This window comes from Manis javanica, chromosome 5 (assembly GCF_040802235.1).
Source record: "Manis javanica isolate MJ-LG chromosome 5, MJ_LKY, whole genome shotgun sequence".
Classification (NCBI taxonomy): Eukaryota; Metazoa; Chordata; class Mammalia; order Pholidota; family Manidae; genus Manis; species Manis javanica.
Window position 1 is genome coordinate 107,910,603 of NC_133160.1, and position 13,589 is coordinate 107,924,191.

General features: G+C 40.7%; 1 protein-coding gene across 3 annotated transcripts in view; it reads left to right on the forward strand.

Annotated features, from left to right (window-relative positions):
* The first annotated feature begins 8,914 nt into the window (after nucleotides 1-8,914).
* RASGEF1B (RasGEF domain family member 1B) overlaps nucleotides 8,915-13,589 on the forward strand; it is a 35,973-nt gene continuing 31,298 nt past the window's right edge. Inside the window, exon 1 of one of the 3 annotated variants that reach the window (XM_073237407.1) lies at nucleotides 8,915-9,013. The gene's annotated coding sequence lies outside the window, so the exon portion shown is untranslated. Of the gene's footprint in view, nucleotides 9,014-10,129; nucleotides 10,155-10,243; nucleotides 10,401-13,589 lie in introns of those variants that run through there. The other 2 variants (XM_073237406.1, XM_017659512.3) reach the window with 2 other exon arrangements.

Genomic DNA, 13,589 nt, shown 5'->3' on the forward strand with positions numbered 1-13,589 from the left:
ATTTTTGATTTAATTGTAAATTGAGTTGTTTATCCGATTTCTCTTTCTGCTAGTTCATTGTTAGTATATAGGAATGCAACAGATTTATGTGTATTAATTTTGTATCCTGCAATTTTGCTGAATCTAGTTAATAGTTTTAATAGTTTTTTGGTAAAGTCTATTGGGTTTCCTATTTATAATATTATGTCATCTGCAAATAGTAACAGTTTTACTTCTTCCTTACCAATTTGGACACCTTTTCTCTCTTTGCGTTGTCTGATTGCTGTGGCTAGGACCTCCAGTACTCTGTTGAGTAAAAGTGGTGAGAGTGGGCATCCTTGTCCTATTCCTGACCTTATAGGAAAAGCTTTCAGCTTTTTACTATTAAGTATGATGTTAGTTGCACAATTTGTCATATATGAATGTTGAGGTATGTAGCTTCTATATCCCCTGTGTTGAGAGTTTTCATCATGAATGCATGTTGAATTTTGTCAAATGCTTTTAGCAGCTATTGAGATTATCATGTGGTTTTTACCTTTCTTTTTGTTAATGTGGTATATGATATTGATCAATTTATGATTACTATACCATCCTTGCATCCCTGGAATAAATCCCATTTGTTTGTAATGGATGATGATCCTTCATAGAATGGAAGTGTTCCCTCCTCTTCTACTTTTTGGAATACTTTAAGAAGGATGGGTATTAGCTCTTCTTTACATGTTTGGTAGAATTCATGGATAAAGCCAGGTGTTCCTTCTTAGGCACATTCTATTTTGTTGTTTTTTATTTTGTTTTGTTATCATACTTGTACTTTGGCTTTAATAGACATACATGGGTAAATCAATATAGACAGATTTATAATTCTATACTACCAATCTGACATACACAGGCATGCTGTAAACAGGGGTGCAGGCTAGAAAGTGGGTGTGCAAAGTAGGCACAGGCCAGGACCTTGGCAATGCCATCCTTGCTCGACTCTTGCCTGGTGGGCAGTGAGGAAAGGGCTCTTCACTGAGGACAAAATGGGCACCTCCTAGACTGAGAGCAGAGCAAAGGGCCAGACCTGAGGCAAAGCTTTAGGGCTGGGTGCTCAAAGATGAGCCTACCTCATGCCCAGCACCATGTTCCCACCATCAGTTGTGGCTCTTTGGCCCTAAAATAGGATTCTGGGTGCAGCCAGACAAGGGCTCTTCAGGGCATGTACATTCCTGATCTCTGGCTGGGCACTGTCAGCCCCTACCTAAGCCCTGCTCCAATTCAGATGGGACTGAAGCTAAGGTACGCTTGGCTGGACCCAGCTCGGAGGGAAGTCTTAAAAACTTCCTTCATCTTCAGTTTCCTTTTCTATGAAGGTGGAGATAGTATAAATTGCTTTATAGGGTTGTTGTGCAGCTCATATATATGTATAGATAGAATACACTTTAGCACAGTCCTTGATATCTGGTAAAAGCTCAATAAATGTTAGTCATCTCCTCCCTGCCATTTTTTAAATTACAGTACAGTTGGTATACAGTATTTTATTGGTTCTAGGTGTACAACATACTGATTTGACAATGTATACATTCTAAAATGCTCACCATAAGTATAGTTACTGGCACCATACAAAGATATTACAATATTATTGACTGTATTCCTTATGCTGTACATGAGTTATTTATTTTGTAATTGAAATTTTAACCTCTTTATCCCCTTCACCCACTTTTAAAAAAATTAATTTATATGGCCAGAAATGACTCCTGTATATACAGAAGAACACCTTATGCTCAAAGTGATTGCCATTGCTTAATTCTGCAATCATATCCATTAACTACCAACATGGTATCAGGGACCACGGCTTTCAGTCTCTACAATCTATAATAGGAGAACTCAACTAGTGTTAAAATAAGTGTTAGTATTAAATCATTGGTCTGATCATCATTATGATTCATTTATTAAGCCTGTGCCAGGTATTAACAGTTCATTCTAGGGGCTTAAAATTATTTTCAGTGGGTTTCTAAAATGCAGGCAGAAACAGTTATATGTAATATATTCTGGAGCTACGAAAGTTCATTCCAGGTAAATGGAACAGCATGAGAAAAGTCATAGAGATAAGAAAATGTAGACTCCCCCCCATTCCCCCCCCAGAGACAGGCAGTCTACTCAGTTGGGTTATTATATATATATATATATATATATATATATAAAAGCTTGAGATAAGATTGGAAAGTTTGGTTGAGAATCTTGACTGCTTCAATTCAGCAAACCACTGTCAGTTTTGGTGTAAGTGAGCAATGCAAATTCCTGAGATACTACATATCAGGGATAGTCTAATCTAGCAGCGTATTAGATGTGTGTCTGTGTGTGTCCTGTTGTGGAGGTGTGCAACCAAGAAGGTGGTCATTTCTCTAATCTCTGAAAGCAACGGGACTGGAAATGGCAAGGGAGGGTAAGGGGAACTTGGAGGGTAGACCAGAGGATATAGCTACTGGCTGGATGTTGGCAACAAGCTGAGGAAAGAGGCCAAGAGTGTTCTGAGGTCCCAAGCCTGAGTGACCAGGAGAATACAGTAACATGGCCAAAGTGAGCAAGTCATGAGGGGAAGCTGTTTCAGAGGAGGTGTGATATTTCATAATGGAAAGGGTGAGTTTGTTAGATCTCTGCATTCTTTTAATTAGTACCACCACAACCCACTTTTAGAGACAGGTCGTCATAAAGTTGAAGACTTAAAACTATGAGGTATATCTCTCTTCAGTTTGGGTAGCAGAGCACCTAACTTCTTATGAGCCAGGACGTGGGCACAGAACAAAGGAAAGGGCTTCGAAAGTCTCTTTTAGAGCCAGTAGGGACAGAGTGGCTCAGAATAGCCCTAGCCTGAAGTTGGCCCATAGGATCTATAACCACATCTGTTTTATGGACAGGTGGTTGAAAAAAGAGGAATCATTCAGGGGAAGTGAATTTTGGAGTGCTACACAGTGGATAAAAGGGTAGCAATATTTTCAGTCATTTATTTATTCAATATATATTGAACACTAACTATATACCAAGTATTATTGTGGGTATTGGGGTTATAGATAAGGTCTTTGCTCATATGTACTTTTTACTCTAATTATGCTATTATATTTTTATTCTAAAGTTAATTGTAAATTTTATTTAATTTAGGTGGATAAATGAGATAATTCTAGAGAATGATAACAATCTTGAAGTATCTCCTCATTCTTAGAAATGACCTAGAACTAAACTGTCCTGATGGTGCTCATGACTGACCCCTCATCCTTCAGGTCTTACTTTAAGGGAAGCCTTCCTGGACCCCTCTTAGAAGGGCCCCACAGCTGTTCTCCACCTCAGTAATGATCACCATCTATAATGACTGTTTTTTCATTTATTCCCTTGCTTAATGTCTGTCTTGCCCATGGATGGTAGCTCCATATCAGTGGATACCTTGTATGTTTTGTTCTCATTGGGTTCCTAATGCCTTTTCCAGGGCCTGCCTATAGAAGATGCTCAGTAAGTATCTGTGGAATTAGGGTGATCAATCATTCCAGTTTTCCTGGAGCTGAGGGTTGGCTCAAGACATGTGAATGCTAAAACCAAGGCAATCCTAGGCCAAACAGGATGGTTGATAACTCAATATGGCATGCATATCCCTTGGACAAGAAATTGGTGCCAGACCTTCCATTATCAAAGTTGAATCTCATTAAACCAGACCCAGAACAGAGATGTCACTAAGCTATGGTACATTTACTTGCAGCCCCTAACTCTGTGTAGGCCAAGCTTTAGGGAAAAGTGCAAGCAGGTCCCTAGGGAGTCTTTGAAGCATGTAAACACTATAATAAAGCAGACATTGAACTCCAGGGAAAGGACATGCCCGTAATCATAAAGTCAGTGGGGTTGGGTCAAATTTATCACTTCTGGGCTTCCTTCAACCTCTTTTCTTGCTGCTGAGTATGCAGGGAACCATTTGAAAAAGTAACTATTGAAAACAGTCTTAATGTGAAGTAGCATTTGACAGCTAGGAAAGAACCTCTGAAATTATGAAATCATCCAATCCCATCATTTTACAATTGAGGAAACTAAGAATCTGAGATGCTAACTTTTCCTGTGGAGAGCCAAGTGTTATAGGATCCTTTTTATCCTACACAAACCAGTTTCCCTTATAAAATACTAGCCCCTGCTCTTGCTCTAAATGTGTGAAAATGAGTCCCTTCCCTTCTTTGCTCTCAATCGGCTGTCCTGTTTGGATTTCCTTTCTCACTTTGTATATTCTGGAACAAGTTCTGATAGTCTTCCTGCAAATGACTTATTTCAATATACTGCTTGTATTTTCCTAAAAGAACTCCTCTTTAACAAGTTCAAACATACCCTCCTTCTTGATGCATAGGTTGATTACTCCAAAATTTGGAGTGAAGAATTTTCACCACTATGTAGTTTGTAGATTTTGAAAAAAAAGAAAAGAGAAGAACACCTGAAAACTCTTGTAAAATTTATGAAGCCTAATAGGCGCCTAACTTGTCAGGTGAGATGTTCCTGGAGTTTATGACCTTGTGATATACTTTAAAGGACTGGTTCTGGCAATATGTACGTGGGTTTTTTCTTCACCAGTGGAAAGACACAGACCAGAATTCACATTCATTTTGATTTTGTGTGTTTTCTGAATAAAAAAATGACAGTTTGTCTGCCATTAATCTTAATACAAGAACAGGGGCAGGGTTAACCAAAAATAGAATCTCTTCAGAGATTTTTTTTTTTCAAAACAGTATGTCTTAGTTCAGCTGTTTTGGGGGAAAATAGCTTTTTGTTAGTATTTTGGAAGTTAGAAAGTTTGAGTTCATGACTGCCTTTTGTGATAGCTGATGTTTACCTTTCAACTCAGGACAGTAGAGCACTTCAAAACAAGTTGTTATGAGTTCTTCACAACAAAACAATTTAAGACAAATATTTTATTTTTCTGGGCAACTTTATTTAGACTGAGACATTTTATTTGATGCTTTGTTATGAATCTGAAATGTGTTAAATTTATACCTCCATGGAGAAGATCTTGGTCTTTCTTAAGCTTATTTCCTTACCTGCTTTTTCTTAGGAGATAGCCTCCTTAAAATCTTTGAGCAATAGTCTGGACCATTGGAGACGATACTTTTCTTCCAACTCTTTCCAAACTCCAGCTTGACAAACAACAGCTATGTCATTCCACCCCACTGACTCATTCAAATGCATCTCCAAACATACACCTTGACTTTCAACAGACCTCAAGTAAGTGGCTCATTCCACTAATAGGGAGACATATGGGTGTATTCAATCTGCATTTTCTTTTAGTTCTTGACCACTCTTCAGAGATAGCTAATTGGAGATAATTGTGTGGTTGATTGTAGATTCTAAAAGTATCACCTGTTAATTTGAGCCCCTGGAAACATTAATCATATGCCAGTGGTATTACATTAGTTTGTGGGAAATTTGACTTTAAAGCAGATTTCATCAAGAACCAAAGCTCTTTTGTGTGTTTATTCACAATACACATCCACTATGTGAGAGGGTACATGTAATTATTTGAAATATCCTTAGGAGGAATGTTGATATTGAAAAATAATATAATTTGGTCTGATCTAAGGTCATTATGCAGTCTCATCATCTCCATTGATTATATATAATGTATAATAATTTTTTTCTGCATAAAGAAATATTTCATAACATTAAATGTGCATCACTTTGATAAGAAGTATCACTGTTTTGAGTAGAAATTCTATTATGTTTGACATGAGTTTTAGATAAATATTCTTTATCCAGTAAAATCTTTTTAGTGAATAGTAAATATATATATATCTCTATCTCTAATTTCCCTTTCTAGCAGTTTTTGTCTGGTTTCCTGTGAATGAGTTGATCTTATAATGATTAAGAAAAGGTTTTTTTGTTTCAAACTCTTACGGACTTTAATGAGATACTGGCAAATGAGCAAAATAATGTTTCTAAAGGAAAAATAATGAATTTGCCTTTCAACAGTTCTTGTGTAGTATAAATGAAGATGTAATAATTTTTTATATCTTCTAGGGGACTTTGAAACTTTCTGTATCTGTTGTGGAATTTCCCATGCAGTTGTTATATTCTTTTCTACAGTTTTAAGGTCTGGGAGATAGAAAGTCACAGTGATAGAGGATGACATGGATATGTGGAAGAGACTTCTCTCAAGTTATCTTTTGTAGTCAGTTCCTTTCTATTTAGGAGTATCTTCTTAGCAAATGTAAACGAATGCCTAGCTGTAGTATTTATAGTGATTCCAGGAAAGGAAAATACATGCCTCTGTAATGACCACTATTAGAATTGAATGATCTTCACAGACTCCATATTCTTCCTAAATGAGAAAATAAACATGAAGGAACATGATATCATAACAAATATTGGTAATTATTAATGAGATGGTCATTTCAAGGCTGACCAGTCACAGATCCATCACCAAAGAACCTTCATCTTAACTTAGTCATACCACTGTAGTATTTCCTCCTTCTCCGTGGAAGGGGTAGAATAGTTGTTTTTTCTTTTTCTTCCTTAAATCTATTCTCTGCACAATAACAATGCCTTTTTTACTGTCACATAAAATAAGTACTTTGGTATTTGCACAGTACTCTAGTTATTATAGCCTTTTGCTTATTTCTTACCTGTTGAAAAAATAGTAATTGGGTTTGTGTGTTCCAGAGAAGCTATGACTAGTTCAGAGATGCTATAGCACATGTTGAGTAGCTGCAAATGATACCTTGCTTATGAACTGTTAAAGGATTTTCTCAAAACTGTACCTGATCATTCTTCATGTTCTCCCTTTATAAAATTCTCATTATCTTTTGTCAAAATACAAGAAAGATGATGTACATCATATTTATCAAAAGTGGGTTTGTTTTCCTGGCTTGGAAAGTGAGAAATCTGAAGCTGTAGTCTAGATTGACTGTTGATAAGCAATATGACCAGTGCCTTTGTTTCCTTCCATTTGTAAAGTGGGGCAAATATTTCGTAGCCTTGGATTGTTCACCTCTGTATTCCAGAGTGACACTGAGAAATGAAATGAAAACAGAAAATGTGGAAGTGTTTTGGAGAGTTTCTTGGCCATTTCACAAGGCCCTTTAAGGTCCAGAGAGCAGAAATTCAATGCTTAAAAAGGCTGCTATTCCAGTTTGGACATCTTTAATGTTTTTCTTACACTGAAGCTGTGATCTGTTCCCTTAGACTTCCCCTATTTAGTCCTATCTGGTGTTCTGGAGCCTCATTCCTCTTTTGAATATTTGAAGACAATTATGTTTTGTGAGATTTTCATTTAAAATTCAAGTGATTTAAGAAAACCACAAACTACAATTAATGATATTAAATTTGTATCTCTAAAACAAATAATAAACACTGCTTTGCATGAAAACAACTGGCCTCTAGTTTAATTTAAATACACACAGCACATGACCTTGACCAGTTATTTACCTTCTAAAGCATCATTCTTTCATCTCAGAAATAGAGAGAATTGTACCTATCTCTCACGGTTTTGGTGAGGATAAAAGATAATGTAAGTAAAAAATGTAACACAAATACGATGAAATACTCAATGGGGGATAAAAAGAGTGAACAACATCAACATATATCAACTTGGAGAGATAATCAAAATCAAAAGTTGGAGGGAAAACAGTGAGAAACAGACTGAGATGGATTGCACAATAACATTTAGGTAAATACACTCATGTGGTACTCACATAAAGCAATACCATCATTATTCATAAAAGGTGAATTGAAAAATTCACACTAAATATAGTGTGAAAGAGTGCCTTTGGGATGGTGAAAACTGGGATTGTAGATGGGAAAAGGAAGGAGACTAAAATAAGAGTGTTGGGTGTGAATCAGTCATGATTGCTCTAATTTTGTGCACCTGAGTTTCAAGAGGAACGGAAATGTTTAGCACAGCACCTGCCATATTGCAAAAGCTTAACACAGGTGGCTGTTTTTATTACTCTAGTGTCTTACCCAGCAGGACTTTATTTGCATCAATGTGATTGGTTCAGTTGAGCTTACCAACATTTCCAGGGATAAGAACTGAGCCAATGGAGTCAAAAGACCACACGAAACTCTGGAAGTAGAGTATGGAAAGAATATCTTTAAATGATAGAGAATAATTGCTACATAATCATAATAGCTATTATTTGTTGAGTGCTTCACTTCTGGACAGTGGAAATACTACTACAATGACAACAACGAGTCCTGCTCTTCTGGAGCTTATAGTCTGGTGAGGGCGGAGAGTGGTGGTAAGTAAAATATACAGTGTGTTAGTGGTGGCAATTCTTATAAGGGAAACAACAAAAACAGGGAAGGACCATATGGAGCGGGGCTCAGGGAAGGCTTATTTTGAGGTACATTCCAAACCCATTTCGTGTATTATCTCTTTTCTCTTTTACTTTATCTTCTCAATACCCTGTGAAGAAGTTAACTTTTATGAACCTTGATTGCCATTTTCAGATGAGTAAACTGGGGCCCAGCGACCTTCCGTCCCCTTTGTAAGGTCTGGTAGCTGGCTGTTAGCGGCAGGGGGATGACGGTTTGGGCCACCTGGCCCTGGGGCTGTCTCCTTATGTATTACTGTGGAGAGCTGGAAGGGGCCCTGCGGGATCTGCCAAAATGGGAATCAGGAATGTGTTTTGGGTAAAACATTGAATCAATATTATCATAGTATCCATTTTATATTTTGAGAAACTAAAATAAACATCTTTTGTTTTCCTGGAGAAGAACTTCAGAAAGTACAACTGCGCAAAATTTTCCGAGCTGGTGGGTGTATTCTAGAGGTTACAAAGGATATGTCAGATGCTTCTATTAAGAAATCCTAATTCAGTCCAACCCTTCTGATTTATTGCTACAGGCCCAGGAACCTCAAGATTGTAAATGACTTGCCCAACCTCATATGGCTTGTTTGTTACAGAGCACGGATGAAAGCTGAGCTGGAAGGACTAGCCAGCCAGCACAACAGAGACTGCTTTACTCAGCGTGGTAGCTCCATGCAAGCGCTGCGCTGTCGGGCTTCTCCTTTATATTGCAGAGTCTCAGACAGGTGAGAGTGAACCACTGAGTCAGGGGAGACCCATCTGCAGGCGGGAAAGAAGGAGTATAATTAGAGGAAGGGAAGTGAGAGGAGTTACAGATGAAAAAAGTGCGGAGAAGAATCAGCTAAGAACAGGCAAAGTGGAACTCAGGACAACTTTTCAACCCCAGCAAGGAGGAGGGAGAGAGGGAAGATGGAGCAGGGATAAAGAAAAAGGGTTCCTCTATCTCAGTAATCCTAAATGTAGTCCGAAATGTAATCCTAAATGTAGCACAAGAGGTATGAAGAGCGGTATTTTCTATAAGGGAAAACCGAAGCTCAGAAAAGCTACTTAAGGTCACATAGACGGCAAGGGAGTCTCCTGATGTTTTAAGGTTTTCCTTTCCTTGGCTCTCATTCTTCCTTTATTTGTTTCCATCGTTTCTTCCCTCTAGTCTCCTTTTATTTGTACAAAGTGAAGTATTGAGGTTTTTACCTTTTTTTCTAAAATAGTTACCAAGTATCCAGTCACAGTGTATGGTTGCCATGACAACACAGCTTTTACGAGGGCTGACCGCCCTGCGTTGCCTTCCAGAATCGTATTTCACAGCAAAGATTCCCTTCCTTTGTGGAACTTGTAACAGCCGCAATACTGCATTGTTTGGGTGACCATTTGCTTAACGTTTGTCCTCCGCCAGACTGTAAGCTTAATAATAGGCAGGGACCAGCCTGCGTTTGCCTGAAGTGTGCCCCCAGCGTTTTGCCCAATGCCTTGCACTCTAGCTCTCCGTAAACATTTGCTGAGCAAATGTTCTTGTGGTTTCTCTCAGCTGTCTTCTGAAAGTTACATGGACAGTGACCTTTAGCTCATAATTATGTTAATAGATACTGTATAACGAGTCGGGCCGGTATTTACAGGTGGTACACAGGTAAATGAACACACACACACATGACTGCACAAACAGCCCCGGGCAGGAGCACTCAGGAGGAAACGTACGCCGTCAGAGCTGGCGAACCCGCGCTGCTAAACACCGCGGCGCCCAGCTCCGCCGGCTCCGCAGCGTGGGCGGCCCCGGCGGCCGCGCCACAGGACGCGGCAGCCCCAGGACGCGGGGGCGGAGGCCCGGCGCAGAGGCGGAGGCCCGGGGCGGAGGCGGCGGCGCGGTGGGCGGTGAGCTGCGCCGCGATTGGCCCGCGGGGCGGACGGGGAGGGACTGGCGGCGGGAGGCGGGCGCGCTGGGAGCGAAGGGGGTGTGCGCCGCGGCTGGGGCAGTAGTTTCAGCATAAACAAGGCACCCGACTGGCTGGGCGGATTTTTTTTCCTGCTTCACGCGCGCTTTCTCTCCCTGTCCTTGGGGCGCGCTGGTGGGCGCGCGGCAGAGAGCCGGGAAGCTGAGGACTTGGGGTCCATCTGCAGGTGGGTTGTTCCCTGGCCAGGCAGTTCTCCCGGGAGACCCGCAGCCCGGCGGCGGGAAGGCACGGCAGTACCGCGCTCCATGCTCTCCCGGGCGGCCCCGGGGTCGTGCTTGGAGCCAGCCGGGCTCTCAGACTGCCCCCCGGCCGCCGGGTGCCCCCCGAGGTGGCGGGAAAGCCCGGGACCAGGGAGCGCTCGCTGACGCAAAGCGCCCCGCAAAAATCAGGGGCCGGGGAAGGCCACCCGCCAGGCTGCTTCGTGAGCCGACCCGGTGCCAACAGGTGCGGGGCCGAGCCGCTAGGGCTCGGGGTGGGGATGGGGGGCAGGCTTGGGGTTTGCCTGGCTTCTCTCTCCCCGATCCTGCGGCCAGACCTGTTCCGAGATCTTAGTACACTTTCTGAGGATGTGTCTTGAGTTCCAGTCGCGTTCCTTCTTTCTTCATCCTGTCTCCCTTTCCTGAACACAGCTAATTTGTTTCCCTCTACTTCTTGGCTAGTTTTCGTTTGGGTGTGCTTGGGGAGAGAGGTGGTTGTTTTTTGGTGTCGGTGTCTTATAATCTAAGGTCTGACTCTTAGAAAAGGACTGGGAACAAAAGTCAGGCGCTCGCCACTGACGAGGTGATATTCTTTAATCCCCCCGTTCACCTGGTGATTTAGGGCACACCAAGTCGCCTTGCTCCTTCAGGTGTGTCGCCTCGGGTCACCTGGCTGGACAAATATAACGTGAGCTGCGGGTACATGGGAACCTCGCGGGCAGCTAGCATGAGAGAGGCTTCTCTGTCTAGAGAATTCGTGGGAACAACTTCAGTGCTGTTCTAGGGAAAGGGGCGAACCGGGGCTGGTGTGGACGCGCGCGTGCCTGTGTGTGTGTGCACCACCTAAGCATTGCTTACCACCTTACCCCAACCAAATTGGTGCAGCTAAGGCGAAAGCAACGTAGCTAAGTACTCTTAAAAAGGGCAGAGGGTGGTACAAATGTGATAAATAGCGGGAGGAGATCTCTAGGCAGCGACTTTCTCTGAATGTAGATGTGTCCCTCTTCGCAGTTATTTCAGTGGGTACGTATAGTATGTATGGATGAATATGCACACAAATTTGTGTGTGTTTGTGCAGAACGCGTCTCCAAGGAGTGAGTCTTCGTCAGCATCACCATGTGACGATCAGGAACTGCTGGTGTGGGTAGATCTATATTTAGCTTGGATCTCTAATGGCTGAGGGAGGGTCTCTGAACTGGGTTCATAAAGTGGAAAGAGTTCAGAGATCGGGGTGTTGCACTCTTGAATAATGTCTGGTACAGTCAGACTCAGATGGGACAGTTATTTTTTCCTCCTGAAAACAGTAGCCAGAGCTTGACATGTGATTGCTGTGTCTTAAAACATAGTAAGCCAAGGCTGAGAAACAAGGAGGTTACAGTGAACTAGACTATGTTCCTGATTGGAGATTTGGAAGGAAAATAACTGGCACAGATGAGGTTTGGAGCATAGAATTGATTTCTAAAAACACATGAAAATTATTGACTTGAGATGTTCATAACAGACGAAAAGAGTGGCAGCTTGTTAGAACCTATCACTAATGGTTATTTTATTTTTGGTGGGGTCAGTGGTTAAGCCAGTGAGGACCCAGGGCAATTTTGACAGAAATCAGTGTTTATTAGCATTGCTATATTGCCTTTCAAGCAGATTTTCTGGCAAAAATGAGAAGGTCAGCTACTGATTAGCAAGTTTCTTGTTGGCATGCTTCCAATACATGGCGGTCAATCCTTTGTTTTCGTAGAGGTGACAACATTTCTGGCTACTAAGCATAATGGCCTTGCACTATTCCAGTTGTCTAATGGAGTGTTAAATTCTTAGAATTATTTCCCCCCATGTTGCATTTTGTGTGCTTCACTGGACATTTTACTTGATACCACCACACCTGATACTTGGGGTTATATTGTCTTTCAGAATAGAAAATCACCAGAGAGCATTTACATTTATTGTCTTTCTTTCTCAGCTTAGCATCTAATGTAGTATATTCTTAGGTATCTATTGCCTAATATTTATAATTTATCATAATAATATGATATTCTTACATTACCACTAGCATTACATTCTTAAAATCTAAACCACTGGCTAATAAAATGCAATAGACCAACAAACAAAAACTAATTGAATAACACTTACCTAGGAAAAAGAGAAATGGGAAGAACAGTGACAGGGAGAAGATGGGTAAGTGTCTATAAGGTTACCTAATATGGCACAGGAAGTGATGAGATCAACCTCTTCTCTAAAGGCTGCCTGGAAGAAGTGGACTTTGGAGAAGCAATTTGCATGGCCCCAGATATAGTCTGTCTTGGGAAAGGAGATGGAGAAAGGAGTGTATTCTGCCTTACTTGGGAGGAGAATCTATAATCTCTGAAGCAGGGATTGAGAATCTTGATTCTGATGCCATAAATCATAAATGGGAAAGTCCTTATAACATTTTGTGAGGTCTTAAAGAGACAACTCATACTGTTGAAAATACTGCTTAAGGTTTATGGTATTTTTGTTAGTAGTTGAATTCAGATGTTGCCTCCCAACCCCTTCAGTTTTCCAACACTACAGTGCCCTTTTTTGGTTCTCTAGTGAAATCTACAAAAATTAGATCAGTGTAGCCCTTGATTATCTTAAATGACAGATAGTATATGTAGCCTAGTGCTGTGGGCAGATTTCTGACCTGGGAATAGGGAGACTAGGGTTCTGGTAGATTTGGAGCCCTAACAAGCTACTTGTTCTCTATAGCTGCAATATCTGTAAAGTTGATGGGATGTTGAATTGATGATTCCTTAATCCCTTTTAGCTCTGTGATAACTGATTGATTTTGCTGTACTATCACTTCATGCATTTACACCCTATATTAGAGATGGCACACATGAAGGTTGAAATGTCTGCAGTTAGAGGTCAGCTACTCTCTGGGTGCATATAAATGGAGAGTAGTGTTTCTTTTTGTTAATGAAAATTATGGAAATATTTAATATTTTCTTGAACTACCATTTGCTTTTGTTTTTCTGTATTAAAAAAAGACTAATTATCAAGAAGATTGGGTCAGGGAAATTTTTTAGACTACCAATATCTTTCCATTTACCAAAAAGAGAAGAATGAAGAGGGAGTGATAACTATGAACTTAGAGCCAAAAAATAAAATGATCCCAGTAGCATATTTCATAATAAAATGTG